The following is a 15,957-nucleotide window of genomic DNA, read 5'->3' as shown; positions in this document are numbered from 1 at the left end:
TTGACTGAGTCAAGCTGATGCAAAAGGATTCTGAGCCATGAGTTGGGCTGACTGGTCCATAAACTATCGTGCTGGTGGCCTGCTTACTGCTATGCCTAGCTACATTAATATGTTACCTTGCAAAGCGCTGGTGCTTGCCCTGGTTACTTTAAATCTACTTACTCTTGGACTTTACCCTGAGGTTGGTTTGGAAAGCAAATCACACTTCAAGGAATATTGCAAGGGATAACTAGTCATTTGCAGCTATATTTGGCATAAAAAGTGCTAGCAAAGTACAAAAATATAAAACCCTGAGCTTGACAAGCACACCCTTGAACAAAGGTGAATTCTGCCCCGTCAATATATTGTACTAGTAGGAGTGCAGTCTGTAGATGTGTAGTCTGTAGGTGCAGTCTGTAGCCGTGCAGTCTGTAGGTGCACTGTGTAGGTGCAGTCTAGAGCCGTGAAGTCTGTAGGTGCAGTCTATAGCCATGCAGTCTGTAGCTGTGTAGTTTGTAGGTACAGTCTGTAGGGGCAGTCTGTAGGTGCATTCTGTAGTTGCAGTCTGTAGCCGTGCAGTCTATAGCTGCATTCTGTAGCTGTGCAGTCTACAGGGGCAGTCTGTAGGTGAAATCTGCAGGTGTGCAGTTTGTAGGTACAGTCTGCAGCCATGCAGTCTGATGGAGCAGTCTGTAGCTGTGCAGTCTGTAGCCGTGCAGTGTGTAGCTGTACAATCTGCAGCTGCAGTCTGTAGGTTCAGTCTCTCGCTGTGCAGTCTGTAGCCGTGCAGTCTGTAGGTGCAGTCTGTTGCTGTGCAGTCTGTAGGTTCAGTCTCTAGCTGTGCAGTCTGTAGCCATGCAGCCTGTAGGTGCAGTCGGTAGCCATGCAGTCTGTAGCAGTGCAGTGAATAGGTTCAGTTTGTAGGTGCAGTATGTTGCAGTGCAGTCTGTAGATGCAGTCTATAGCTGTGCAACCTGTAGCCGTGCAGTCTGTAGGTGGAGTCTGTAGCTGTGCAGTCTGTAGGTTTTCTCTCTCCCTTTGACGCAAGGCAGCGCAGCAACTTTTGTGCAGTGTTGCCTTGCATCAAAGAATGGAAAATCTGGGCCCCTGTGCAAAGGATCTGCTTCCACTGGTTTTCCTTCCAGGATCAGTCTGACCATACTGGATATTGGGTGTTTTCCCAGTAGGCTGCAAATTCAGGGGCCGGGGCCAGTCTTTTAAAGTCTGCCTGCTCTCCTCACTCTCCACACATATAAACTTTACCCGAGTCGCCTTATCTACTGACTGCTGCCTTTCTTGCTGCAGGAGGGAAGAGTCCAGAAAGAGTTATTTTGGGGATCATAGTTGCAGAGTGGGGTTAGGGGTGAGTGAGAGAGTGGAGGTAGAGGATATATTGAGAAAGGTATAGAGGCAGATATAGGGTAGTGTGTTGGAGATGCTGCATTAGGGGTAAAGTAATAAATATAAATGTATATAAGTACATGGAAGGCATATCTGTATAAGTAAGGTAATATATCTAGATTTAAGTTGCATGTAATAAACAGACTTTCAAGTGTTGCTGTACTTTAAGCTAATGTATTTGTTTAGTATTTTTAGCTTTTTTCCATACTCTCTGTAGTGTATCTAGTGAGTGTCTGCAAGGGGGAACAACCTTTACAACGCAACTTTTACAACGCACTGCCATTACAACGAAACTGTTACAACGCAAGTGGATTTACAACGCATGCCATTACAACGCAAGTCTTTACATCGACTTGCGCTAGATGGCGTGCTAACATTACAAATAGTGAAGTTTACTATCCCAACACCTTCCCTACTGTTAAGTGGACTGGAGTTGGAATAGTAAATTACACTTTTCTAATGTTAGCACGCCATCTAGCGCAAGTCGATGTAAAGACTTGCGTTGTAATGGCATGCGTTGTAAATCCACTTGCGTTGTAACAGTTTCGTTGTAACAGCATGCACGCGTTGTAACGTCATACATCCGTCTGCAAGGGGGTACAGCAAGAGAGAAATGGATAGAACATTCACCTAAACCAAATGATGACCCTTCACTGAAAATAAGTAGCCCCACTTGTTCAGTGGAGATATGAAGAGTTAGACTACCCCTACACTTCCTACAAGGCTAACGAACGTTCAGCAGAGTATGTCTCACACTCGCTGGCTGAAAAGGAGCTGGAGGAAGATGGTGCAACGCTCTGTAAAATCCTGTCTAACCTTTCTAGGGTAGGGCCCAATGAGGAAGAAGGAACCTCCTCAGGACTGGTGGTTCCCAGGGTGTTGTTTCCTTGTTCCTGTTCAGATAGAGTTACTTTGTTGTAAAATGTATAGCCGTCAATCAGGGCCAGACTGGGACAAAACAAAGTGGCCTGGGCACCAAAATAAAAGTGGCCCACATTAGTGAAGCAAATAGCTAGAAAAGTGGGAATATCCGGGAAATCAACAGTAAAGATCATCCCACTTAGCCATAAAACTGGCCCAAAACTGCTAAAAAAAAACAGCCCACACACCGCTCCGTCAGACCAGCCCATCAGGCACTGCCTGATTGCTCTATAGGTATGGCCACTGGAAATATGAGATTGTGCAGCCGCAGTGTTTTGTGCAAAATTATTCATATGCCACATATGCCACATAATCCATCATCTGCTGCATAATATGCAGATTTTAACTAGAAATCGTAGCTCAAACATTTCAAAAGTTACTAAAAACGCAGCAACATATGTTGACGCGCAGAGGAAGGCCCTTTGCAAAGGTTGGCTGGTCTCCCTTCTGTCGCTTACCTCTATACTAAACTGATACTAATGGGCTGCAACCAATGCCCAGGCAGCGTTACGTGAAAAATGTCAAAATAATGAAGTAATTATATGATGAAATGTGCCCCATTACGTCACATAATTTGCAGTTTCTTGAAGTGTAATTTACTCATCCTGCCGCATACTTTGGCCCTCCCCTGCCGCATAGCTCCAGTGGCCCTGCCTATAGGCCAGTCCGACCCTGTTGTTAGTTACCTAGCTGAGAGACTTGAATCTTTGGGAGAAGTTGTACATTCCCAGTGCCAGGTTACATTCACTGTGCATGCAAGAGCTATTTCAGTTCTGGCCTTGGAGACAGCTTTAGCTGTGTCATCAGACTACTGCATTTCCAAAAAAGTTATACATAACGTACATACATAGAGGGACTTCATCTACGAGTCCGTCATTTTTTCATTCATATTTTGCTATCACCCACCACAGCATGCAGTATGAGAAATTAGGTCAACCCACTTTACCCACTGGCTCCCTTCACTTTGCGTGATTGCACAAACCCTAAAAATAGCTCCTCTCTTGTAAGTGACAAAGGTAGCTGAAAGTGTGCATTTTTGTATAATATTTTGTGACATTTTGTTATTTATTTTTCATGCACTTCAGGTGCCCAGTTAGATGGTCATTTAATTTCTGTCTTCCGTTTATAGATGCTATTAAAACATGTTTAAAACATGTTTAAATGACATTGTATCATTAGGCCTGGAGTTAGCGAAGAAATTTTGATTTTACTAAAATAATATGTATAATATACTTACTTAAGCTGACTTTCAGCACCTCTCCTCACCCATCGGTCTGTTGTTGTGTTATTCTCATTTTTCTTCTACCCACTACATCTTACAGCATGGGGCAGTGGGGCACCCCACTCAAGCCTTTGCTGATCATCACTTTGCGTGAATGCACTTTGCTCGTTCACAAGGTTCACATCCACACACAAGGAGTTCTCTTAATTGCCAGTGTTGCCTGTTATGATAGTAGGACACATTTGAAGTGAGCACAGGGCACCGTCCCGCTTTTTCAGTCCCGCTTCTTCCAGTGCTGTTGTAAGTTCCTTTTGAAGTGGACTGCTGCTATTTCACAGCATACTATATTGTGTTCCTGGACTCGGTTTCACCAATAGTTGTTTGATAAATGTTGCCCAGGAACAAAGCCAAACTTGATGTTGTTTAATTTGCTGCACACTTGTAACAGTTTTATTTAAACATATGTGGGGTGTACTTTTGGGTTTTAGTATGCAATATTTTATACTGTGAATACTCTTTCCCTCCTTCCTTCTTATTATCTTTCTTTCTTTCCTTTTTTCTTTCTTTTTTGCCTTCTCTATTCCTTTTAGCCTTTTTCCTTCTTTACTTTTTGCCTTCTTTCATTCCGTTTCTTCTTTCTTTCCTTCATTGCCTTCCCCTTTCTTCTTTTCTTTCTTTTCATCTTCTTTCTTTCGTTTTGTTCCCTTTTCTTTCATTCTTTCATTCTTTCCATTTTTCTTTCCTTCCTCCCTTCTTTCTATTTTCTTCTTTCTTTCCTTCTTGTTTTTATTATTTCTTTATTGTTTCCTTCTTTCTTTCTCTTTTGCCTTTTTTCATCCTTTCCTTCTTTTCTTGCCTACTTTCCTTTAGTATTAACTTCTTAACTTCTTCTCTTTTCTTATTTCTTCCTTATTTGCCTTCTTTCCTTATTTCTTTCCTTTCTTTTGTTGCCTTCATTCCTTTTTCTTTCCTTCTTTCTTTCTTTCCTTTCCTTTTTGCATCTTAATTACTTGGCTTCTTTATTTTTTATTTTTTCATTCTTTCATTCGTTTTGCTTTCTTTCCTTCTTACTTTCTTTTTGCCTTGTTTCATTTCCTATTTTTTGCCCTTTTTTCCTTCTCTTACTTTCTATTTTGCCTACTTTCCTTTTTTCCCTTCTTTTCTTCTCTTACTTTCTATTTTGCCTACTTTCCTTTTCCCCCCTTCTTTTTGCCTTCTTTCTATCGATCTATATTTTTGCCTTCTTTCCATTTTTCTTTACTTCAGTCCTTGTTTGCCTTCTTTCTTTCATTCTTTCCTTCTTTATTTCTTTTTTCCTTCTTCATTTCTTTTTCATCTTTCCTTATTTTTGCCTTCTTTATTCCCTTTTTCTTCCCTTCTTTCCTTCTTCTTGCCTTTTATCTTTCTTTGTTCCCTCCTCTCTTCCTTTTCACTTTTCTTCCTTCCCTTTTTGCCTCCCTCCCTTCCTTTCATGCCTTCCTTCCTTCCTTTCTTGCCCTTCTTCTGCCTTTTTTGGCTGCCTCGCTTCCTTTTCTCCTCCTTTTTTCCTTCCGTCCTCCCTTCCTCCCTTACTTACTTTCTTTCCTTCTTTCTCAAATGCAAGACTACCTGCTAATGCCAGACCAATGGCTTTTTTACATTTATTTTAGCCAAGACCTTTTGATTTTAATAAAAGTATGCATAACATAACTACTTATAGGAGTTTTCAGCCAGACGCCATCCATTGGTCTGTGATTGAGCCATTCACATTTTTTTCCACCCACCGCAGCATCCATCAAGGAGAAATGTTAGTCCATTTCAGCTATTGACTGACTTCACTTTGAGTTATGGCATACTGCCTTTTCACAAGGAGCATATCCAGCACAAGGTAGTTCCTTTCAGTGCCGGGTGCACCATGAGAATATGTACTGTTTTGAGGCCAGAAAAACACTTTTGCCTTTAGCCATTGTTTTTTTTTTTTAGATTTAACGAGGCCTGGAAGCTTCCAGAACAATGAAGTATTGCAGAATCCATGATAAAACAAGAATTGCCAATGCTTGTTGTAGCTGCCTTCAATACGAGTTCTGGTTTATTACATGATTTGTTCTTGTATTCTTCACAAACAATATTACTACTAAAATGCATGACACAAATGAAAAGTCTTTAAAAAAAAAACAGAACTTGTAAATCTGCCATTGGCCTCAGTGAACATTTTGAAATTTCATTTTTTTATTGCGCCCACATTTAAGTGGCATTACATATTCTTTTTTATTTCTGTGGCAAAGGCTTGCAATAAAATACAATTTTTAATTAAACAATGTGCTAGCTTGTCAAGGCCAGACCTATTGGCTTTGCAATTTCTTGGGTCTATTTTTGGACAGGGCCAACTTGCAGGTTGTGCTCTCTAGCAACCTGTTGCATATTTGTGACAGTTGGTGTTGTTTTGCCAGAGCAAAAAACTGTGTTTGGATTTTGTCTTGTAGCAAAAGAACAATATTTATATGTCTACACAACAGCATTAACTGAGGAAAACATGTGGAGGAAAATAACATAACTATCACACATATGGAATATTGTACTAAATGGCACCTAGATCCACTAAATGTAGACAAACGTATATGTGTATATATGCTGCTTACCCCAAGCCCTTAGTAAGATTATATATGGTTGTTTTTAGGTCTCACTTCTTCGAGACATGCTGTATCTGCAATATGGGCTTCGAGCACAGTCCATCTTTTTCATTTGTTCCTCTTACTGTCCTTCATAAATGTTGGCTTTTGTTTGGTGAATACAGTTAAGAGACCCTCCTTTTGGACTTTTGTAACCTCCCATGAGGACTGCCCCTGTCAAATGTGCTCTTACCCTTTGTGTTTTTTATGATACTCTGTGAGTACTCATTTTTTTGTTTGCCTCCCTCGGCTCATGTTTTTGGATTGTAGTGTTTGTGTTTTGTTTACGTTGTGTGCCGGCTTGATGAAAGTTTTGCAGTCACTTCATTTGTCGTAGCTGTTTTGTTTATGACTACAATGTGTGCTCATGTGATTGTTTTTTGAGTGGCTACGTGCAAGCCTTTATTGTCTTTGTTTCCTCCTTTGCTTCCATTGCATTCTGTTTTGTTGCTATGTTGCTGTGTGGTTGGGGCTTTAAGACCGATCCCACTGACATTTTTATGTATTCCTTAAAGGACTACACTATTGTAGTCTTTCTAGGTTTTGAATCATTTGCTAGCCTAATGCAGCGGCCTGTGATGGTTCCTGCCGTCAGGCACCGGAGCGCGACTTTGGTGCTCGTGCAATCCCTTGGGCAGGGGGCTGCGTGGGCTGCTCTTCTGCTATACTGGGGTCTGGCCTGCTGCTGCCCACCCCTGCAGTGGTGCCACTTCTGCTGCTTGCAGGTAGCGCTTGGTGCCTGCATACTGGGCCGTTGGGGCTGAGTCTACTCCCAGAGCCCCACCCCAAAGCTTGTGCCAGCGGCAGCCCTTCCCCTTCTCCTCGCTCCATGCTCATGGTCAGCTATCTTGGCCACCCCACGGCAGGCGCCGAGAGTACCTAGGGTCAGCAGCAGCATTTACAAGATTAATTCCAGAGGCTGAGCTGACATACAAAGCCCACAGCGGAAGCTTAGTTACAGATGAGAGCGATGGTACTTGAGGAGAGAATGGGCTTTTAATTAACAGTGGTTAATGCTGCTGTTGTTCAGCGTGTTGCAGATCACTCCCTTTATTGATGGAAGAAAGCTGAGGCAGAAGGAGATAACAGTGATGTGCCAAGGATCACACGATATTGTCAGCGCAGAGAAGCAGGGATTCAAAATGCGGTTTCCATATTTTATTGTCAGTAGATTAGCAACTATGCAACATTATGCTTTTGGCAGGTGTACCTCTTTTACTGCTGTCTATGGGGCTTTGTAGTACGTTCGGAATCCGGTAAGCGTTTTGTGCACTCCTGGGAGTACCATCAGGCGTGTTTCATGTTTTGGTGTGTGATTGTGTGCGGTCAGTAGAGGCAGAAGAGGCTTTGTTCAGTGTATAGTTCAGAAGTGATTTGTGAAGTTTACTGTCAAAGTCTAATGAGTGTGATCATTGGGATTCTTTGTAGTGTATTTAGTGCATGGAGTGGTGTGCCGGAGGAGTTAACAGTTTTCGCTGGCCAGTGTGGTCAGTTGTCCGGGGTAAGTGCTCTTTTTATATGCATCACAATTGAGGTTGGTAAATCTTGCAATGTTTTGCTAAAGATGGTGTGACGTGGTCTATTGGTGGCGAAGTCCTCAGGTTCAAGCTGATCTGGTGCATGACAGTTCTGTTTGTTTGGTAATGCTTTGCCAAGAATATGACCAGGGCTACAAGACGTATGTGAGGGGAGCACCAAATGATGCCACTGGATAAATTAAATGATGCAGCAAGTAAAGGTACATTATGAGGCATATTTCTGACAGTATTAATTCATTATTTTGTCATTTTTACACATGGTAATTCTGTCAGGGCAAAGATCTCCCCTCATTGGTGTCCATTTAACAACTAAATATAAAAATAAACAAATGGAAGATGGCCAGTTAACCTCAGCAAAGGTGATGTCACTGCGCTTCTAGTAACTTGTAATCCGTTTTTAAATAGTTTTTTTTTTAATCTGCAGATTGTGCAGCAGATGATGGATTATGTTGCAAATACAGCAAATTCTAAATTATTTTTAAAAAAAAGCCGCCGCTGCAGAATTGCATAAATCCAGTGGCCCTGACTTTGGCTTTTGACGAAATCAAATTGTATTTTTTATGCAACATTTTAAAGATGGAATTATCAAAGTATCTCTTACACGTGTTATTGGAAAGATGAGAGGTGGAGCTTTCCCAGGCAATGAAAACATGTTTCTTTAATAGAAGACTTGTCCACAATTGAGCCTCTGAGTACTGCTGCATGCAGTCTGCATTATTACTATTAATTCTCAAATTGATGTCCCTCTTTTTAACAGTAAATATGAAAGGCAGAGAAGCCTCTATCAGACAATCTCATCTTTTTGTGAACTGTAACACTTGCACACCGATGGGTCTCTTAGTAAAATAATTTTGTAATACTGTACACACTAAGGACAATTTTTTGCTATTTCGATGTCGCTCATGTAGTCAGAATGATGAAAAGCGGAGGCAGCCCTCTCAGAGAATGAACAAGGTTTTTTTGCATCATAACGCTTACTGACACCTTACTGTGTCTAGTAATATTGCTGCATGTTGCATGTGATATGTTGTTCAGGCATGCATGCCCCTTAAGTGTTTGTGAGGTACTGAGCTGTTGAAATCAGAGCCACGGTTCCTAGTGGGGAAAAAAAGACACTTTTAATGATCATCTGTGTTATAGCAGGGATTACAAGACCACTGGGTTGTGGGCTGCGACCAGCCAAACATTCACATCACTGCCAAATAAAGGGCCATTCAGGAATGTGCACACTGCGGCCCTGGAGTGGCCCTCCCACTGTTTGACTAGTAAAGATGGTTCTTGAGCTGGAAAAACCATCAACATATAGGTCACATGGTGATTAAGCATGGACCAAGAATTATTTTCATTAACTGTTTTAAATACATAAATGCTCCATTTTGGATCAAAGTATTCACAGGTAGGCTGGTAACAAGGAGGTTTTCTTTTTGGATAGCATCAGTGGTTCATTTGTCAAATAAAAAGTGCCGGGACTCTCCTCAGGAGGCAGCGCTAACAGGAGAAATGTGCTGGTGCAAACTGCCTCCTAGCCAAAGCCCCGGCACTTATTATTCTGGAGAGGGCTTAGCCTAATGGCTTGAGCTGCCGATTTCGGAGCTGAGGAACCGGGTTAGAGTCTCAGCGCGACTCTACATCTTGTGATTCTGGGGAAAATCGTGTTTCTTCCGAATGAGTGTGTCCTTAATTGGTGATATAAGCGCCGGTGCTGAGGATTAGGTGCTGGTGCTGAGCACCGGAAAGCACCTGCTCAAGTTAAGCACTGGATAGCATGCTGTGAACTGAACCACCTTCAGAAACTTCTAAAGCTATAACGAACAGGCAGGAAGAAGCTGCCAGCATTGCAAGGACAAAAAACACTAGAAGACATTTTCCTAATAGGATCGCTCAGTCGTACATAATGTCTTCTTGGTTAAATATAAGGTAAAAAAAATGCTTATAACAGTTTTTATTATCATTTTTATCATGCTGCATAGCAGCCACACTGCTCTGCAGCATAGTTTAAAGACATTGACAAAGCCAATAGCTCTGGCTAAACAAATATATGGTCCCTAAGGCAAAACCTATTGGCTATGACAAAGCTTGTTTATTTTATTGGTAGGAGAGTTTATCTGCTGGAGCTAACTTTGTGGCCATACGCCAAAGAATTGCTTAGGTTTGTTTACTACTTTTGGTACTAGGAGCAGGTGTTGCCTTCTCTTGCAGACCCCCTGACCAGAGATGTGTCCACTGTCTTCACCTCTTCCTCTGTCGGTATTCTGTAGCCACCAGGTGGGGCACGCCCACACACCTCAGAATTCCATCCAATGGATTAACCCATTCTCAAAATCACCTGGGAGAAACTTTACTCAGTATAACAACCGTAAAAGCCGGACTCAAGACATTATGGCTTTATTTAAGGCTCAGAGTAGGCGTCTTCAGTGTACTGCTGTGGTGAGGGGAACCACCTCTGCCCCAAAGGAGCAGACCACTCACGCAATGTGAGCTCCTTGCATCACTGGAGGCTTTTTCTTTCAAAATGGCTCCTGGCCGTGTGGGAGGAGGTACAATAAACTAAGGCTATATCAACACTAGTCAAAAAACACCTGGGATTTTCATCTCTTTGTGCATATTTGGCATGGTGAAATTATTATCACAACGTGGATACCTAAAAACACCTTGTTTGTGCTCCAAGTGTGTGTGTGTGAAAGCCCCATGATTCGTGTGAGAGTCTTGCAGAGAAGGAAGACCATCGGAAATGATAGTTAACCAGCAAACCCAATTTCGGATACCCCTTTTACTGTCATTTCTGGCGGGATCCTTCCCTCCACGCCTGTTTTTGCTGTGTCAGTGATGGCGATGGCCCTTCCAACAAAAATAGAACCTTCCCCGGGCTCAAACTGTGAAGGAGGCGGCTGGGCGGGACTTATCTACATCAGGCCCTGACTCTGCCTGTCATCGCCACAGCAGATGGGCCAAGGAGTGTCAATGGGGTGAAGTCCTGAGGTCTCTGAAAAGCATCAACCATATCTAACGCCTTGGGTGGAATTAGATAAAGAGGTCTTCTTCTTGTAAATTCTGTGGTATGGACAGGGCTTAAACTGGGATGAAAAAACTGGGGGGTCTCTCAAAGGGGCGTGGCCAGTGTAATTAAGGGTGTGGCTTAAAACACGTAAGCTAAAAATCTGTGCTTAGCATAGTGTGCCGCCCGACTTGCTGTTTCTTTCATTGCATCCAGATATACCATACAAGTAACATCATAAATACAACACGTCAGTACTATTGGCTTTGTCAATGGTTGTTAGTTGCCTAAGATAAATAGGCAGCAACTATGGCTTGTATCTAATATTGAAAAAGCTTCCACTTAAAGTCCTGGTGACACCACGGCAATGTTTCTGCTCCTGAGTTTCAAAAAGAGAAGGGAATTCCAGAGAGAAAATGACTCTCTTTAAAGGATTTCCCTTCCACTACAACGCTCACCTGGCATGACGTCATGCCGTCACTTCTTCACTAGTGAGAATTGAGCAGTGTGAGCGCGCGCACATCGATGTGTCTTCTGTCACTGCAGTCCGGAAAAAAACGGACCACCTGTGCCAGGGCACAACACAGAGCCCGATAGGGACCCGTTTCGAGGCCTCCTTTAAACAAGCATTGGCATAGCCAATAGGTCTCGCCTTTTGGACCTTATAAGTGGTTTAGTCATGCAACAGTTGCATAACTAAATACTTATAAGGTCCCAAAAGCGAGACCTGTTGGCTATGCAAAGAGGCCGTGGGGCCGCGAAAGGGAAAGTGATCGCGATCACGATCAAACATCAAAGCGGCCGCGCGGCCGCGCGGCCGCGAAAGTGAAAGTAATTGCGGTAAAGCGCGGTAAAGCGCGGTAAAGCGCGGTAAAGCGCGGTAAAGCGCGGTAAAGCGCGGCGCGCGCGTCCTCGCACCTGCACTGTAGCTCTAGGCTGGCCTGGTAGCACTTTTTGGAGCCCTCTCAATAAGTCTCGCCAGACCAGCGCATGCGCTGGGTCAGGCGAGACCTAAAAAACCGGCCCACTTAAAGCGCTGGGTGTGAGTACAATATAGATAGATATTACACATTCTTGGCACAGTGCACTGCGGTGGTGGACTTCCTTATCTTTGCTGAAGGACAGGGTTGGCTTTTCTCAAGCTTTCCTCGACTAGCTCTGTCCTTGTCGCAAATGTCTTGAGCAAAACGAAACGCGCCGAGTTCAAATCACTCAAAAATCAGCGTGAAGGGCTCTTGACAATTTTCAAAGTCAGTCTGAGGGCCTGTGATGTGTGAGTTCTGTTTTTTGCAGCCCTACAGGAGAAGACAGACGTCCCAGGATGATCTCCATTTTATATAAATTACTTTTTGAGTCAGTAATTGTTCTTTTTTGCAATAAATATAGAAATATTTTGGCTTGTTGAATTAGTTCGTGGTTTTTGTGACCGAAAAATAGCTCTGTCCTTGACAAAAGGGAACAGAGAAAAATCCCACAGCACTCACAAGAGGGCTCTGCCTCTGGAGAAATACTTGGCTAAGCTCAACATATGATTCCATGCCACCAGGGACACCTTATTCCAGTCAAAACGTCCCTTCTACAAAACAACTATATCTTAATTTTAAGTCCAAACAGTTGAGGTGGACCAGAACTACAACTCCCATAATGCACTTTTATTAAATAAAAGCCTGGGACCATAGCTTGGTGCCCCTGATGATAAAGAGTCCTCTGGTGATCTTATACTTTGGCTATAACAGCAATTCAGGAGTAATAGAGTCATTGTGGATCACACTTTTAGGCAAAAAAGCCTAAATGTGTCACCAGCAATAAGGACATTATTTGAATTGTTCGCCCTAGAATACATTCTGAAGAAAGTGGAGAGAAGTCTTGTGAACTGAGTTAACTGAAACATACCACACACTTATGCAAACAGCATTGCAGCCAACCTGTCTATCTTGTTAGTCTGAAACCATTGTGCAGTAACCAGTTAAAGGGCACCCGCCCTCCCAGTTGACCAATGAAAAGACAGCAGAGTTCACCTGCAGGCCCAGGCATGCACATAATACACTATTCAAATCTATATTTGGGTCAAACTCAGTTTACTCCCATATTAGCAAATATGAATCATCACTAAACTAGCCACCTAACAAGCAATCTTCTGCTAAACAGAAACAACCACACAAAGCCACACACAACCAAAAATACCACACACAGCCATAAATAACCAATCAATAGAAATCCCAGAAGCTCAAAGAAAGGACGCCCAGATTTTGAAAGCGCTATGGTGCCATATTGGGTGAAAGTATTCTATGCAAATGCCTAAAACATAAAACATCTGCAGCACAAGCATTAATACTGCAAAGCACACAAAACATGCAGAAACAGTTCCGGCTTTCTTTACACTCAGCAGATCAGCACTGTCATCAGATGTGCAGGCTTCCCTACCATACATATGAACTCAGCACAGCAGCACAAGGCTGCACAACACCACAGAAGCAATGGATGCTGTCACTGCATGAACATGAAACACATGCAGCAAAAGCCACTAGGATGTATATTCTCCTCACACACGTAGTGGATACTCAGTACACACAGAGGCAGTGCAAGCTTCTAGGAGGCAGGAAAAGTGCAACACAGGCAGCAGCTGCGACACTGCAAACTTTCTTATGTTTCACACACTAAAGGTGCAGCTCGGTTATTAAAATGCAAGCTTCTTAGAGACACGACACATAGTAAAAACAGCACGAAGGCAAACCTTTCTCACACAGGAAGGGTGTGCCGCAAAGTAGGTGGAAGTGCAAGCATCTCCCTCATGCACAAGGCAGGGACAGGGCTGGCAATGGCAGGGCAAGCTCTCATCACACAGAGCAGGCACAGCTTGAACGGAGGCAGTGCAAGCTTCAGTCACACAGATCAGGCACAGCTCAAAAAGATGCAGCGCAAGCTTCAGTCACACAGAACAGGCACAGCTCGAATGGAGGTAGTGCAAGCTTCAGTCACACAGAACAGCCACAGCTCGAATTGAGACAGTGAAAGCGTCAGTCACACAGAGCAGGCACAGCTCGAATGGAGGCAGTGCAAGCTCTCATCACACTGAGCAGGCACAGCTCGAATGGAGGCAGTGCAAGCTCTCATCACACTGAGCAGGCACAGCTCGAACGGAGGCAGCACAAGCTCTCATCAAACAGAGCAGGCACAGTTCGAACTGAGGCAGTGCATGCTCTCATCACACAGAGCAGGCACAGCTCGAACGGAGGCAGTGCAGCTCTCATCACACAGAGCAGGCACAGCTCGAACGGCGCAGTGCAAGCTCTCATCACACAGAGCAGGCACAGCTTGAACGAAGGCAGTGCAAGCCTCAGTCACACAGAGTAGGCACAGCTTGAACGGAGGCAGTGCCGCTCTCATCACATAGAGCAGGTACCGCTCGAACGGTGGCAGTGCATGCTCTCATCACACAGAGCAGGCACAGCTCGAACAGAGGCAGTGCAAGCTCTCATCACACACAGCAGGCACAGCTTAAACAGAGGCAGTGCAAGCTTCAGTCACACAGAGCAGGCACAGCTCGAACGGAGGCAGTGCAGCTCTCATCACACAGAGCAGGTTCAGCATGAACGGAGGCAGTGCATCCTCTCATCACACAGAGTAGACACAGCTCGAATGGAGGCAGTGCAAGCTCTCATCACACAGAGCAGGCACAGCTTGAACAGAGGCAGTGCAAGCTTCAGTCACACAGAGCAGGCACAGCTCGAATGGAGGCAGTGCAGCTCTCATCATACTGAGCAGGCACCGCTCGAACGGAGGCAGTGCATGCTCCCATCACACAGAGCAGGCACAGCTCGAACAGAGGTAGTGCATGCTCTTATCACATGGAGCAGGCACAGCTCGAACGGAGGCAGTGCAAGCTCCAGTCACACAGAGCAGGCACAGCTCGAACGGAGGCAGCGCAAGCTTCAGTCACACAGAACAGCCATACTCGAATTGACACAATGAAAGCGTCAGTCACACAGAGCAGGCACAGCTCGAACGGAGGCAGCGCTAGCTTCATTCACTAAGAGCTGGCACAGCTCAAACGGAGGCAGCTCAAGCTCCTGTCAAACAGAGCAGGCACAGCTTGAACAGAGGCAGTGCAAGCTCTCATCACACAGAGCAAGCACAGCTCAAACGAAGGCAGCGCATGCTTCAGTCACACAGAGCAGGCACAGCTCGAACGGAGGCAGTGCAGCTCTCATCACACAGACCGGGCATAGCTCAAACGGAGGTAGCGCAAGCTTCAGTCAAACAGAGCAGGCACAGCTCGAAGAGGCAGTGCAAGCTTCAGTCACACAGAGAAGGCACAGCCTGAAAGGAGGCAGTGCAAGCTTCAGATACACAGAGCAGGCACAGGTCAAATGGAGGCAGTGCATGCTCTCATCACACAGAGCAGGCACAGCTCGAACGGAAGCAGCGCAAGCTTCAGTCACACAGAACAGGCACAGATCGAATAGGCAGTGCAAGCTTCAGTCACACAGAGCAGGCACAGCTCGAACAGCGGCAGTGCAAGCTTCAGTCACACAGAGCAGGCACATTCTGAAAGGAGGCAGTGCAAGCTTCAGTCACAAAGAGCAGGCACAGCTTAAACGGAGGCAGTGCATGCTCTCATCACACAGAGCAGGCACAGCTCGAACGGAGTCAGCACAACCTTCAGTCACACAGAGCAGGCACAGCTCGAACGGAGGCAGCGCAAGCTTCAGTCACACAGAGCAGGCACAGCTCGAAAAGTGAGGCAGCGTAAGCTTCAGTCACACAGAACAGCCATAGCTCGAATTGACACAATGAAACCGTCAGTCACACAGGGCAGGCACAGCTCGAATAGAGGCAGTGCAAGCTTCAGTCACACAGAGCAGACACAGCTTGAACAGAGGCAGCACAAGCTTCAGTCACACTGAGTAGGCACAGCTTGAAAAGAGGCAGCACAAGCTTCAGTCACACAGAGTAGGCACAGCTCGAACAGAGGCAGTGCATGCTCCCAACACACAGACCAGGCACAGCTCGAATGGAGGCAGTGCAAGCTGCAGTCACACAGAGCAGGCACAGCACAAACGGAGGCAGTGCAAGCTTCAGTCACACAGAGCAGGCACAGTTCAAAAAGAGAGGAAGCGCAAGCTTCAGTCACACAGAACAGGCACAGCTCGAATGGAGGCAGTGCAAGCTTCAATCACACAGACCAGGCACAGCTCGAACGGAGGCAGCGCAAGCTTCAGTCACACAGAGTAGGCACAGCTCGAAAAGAGG

Source organism: Triturus cristatus, chromosome 12 (assembly GCF_964204655.1).
Source record: "Triturus cristatus chromosome 12, aTriCri1.1, whole genome shotgun sequence".
NCBI lineage: Eukaryota > Metazoa > Chordata > Amphibia > Caudata > Salamandridae > Triturus > Triturus cristatus.
Note: the sequence above shows the minus strand (reverse complement) of the source record.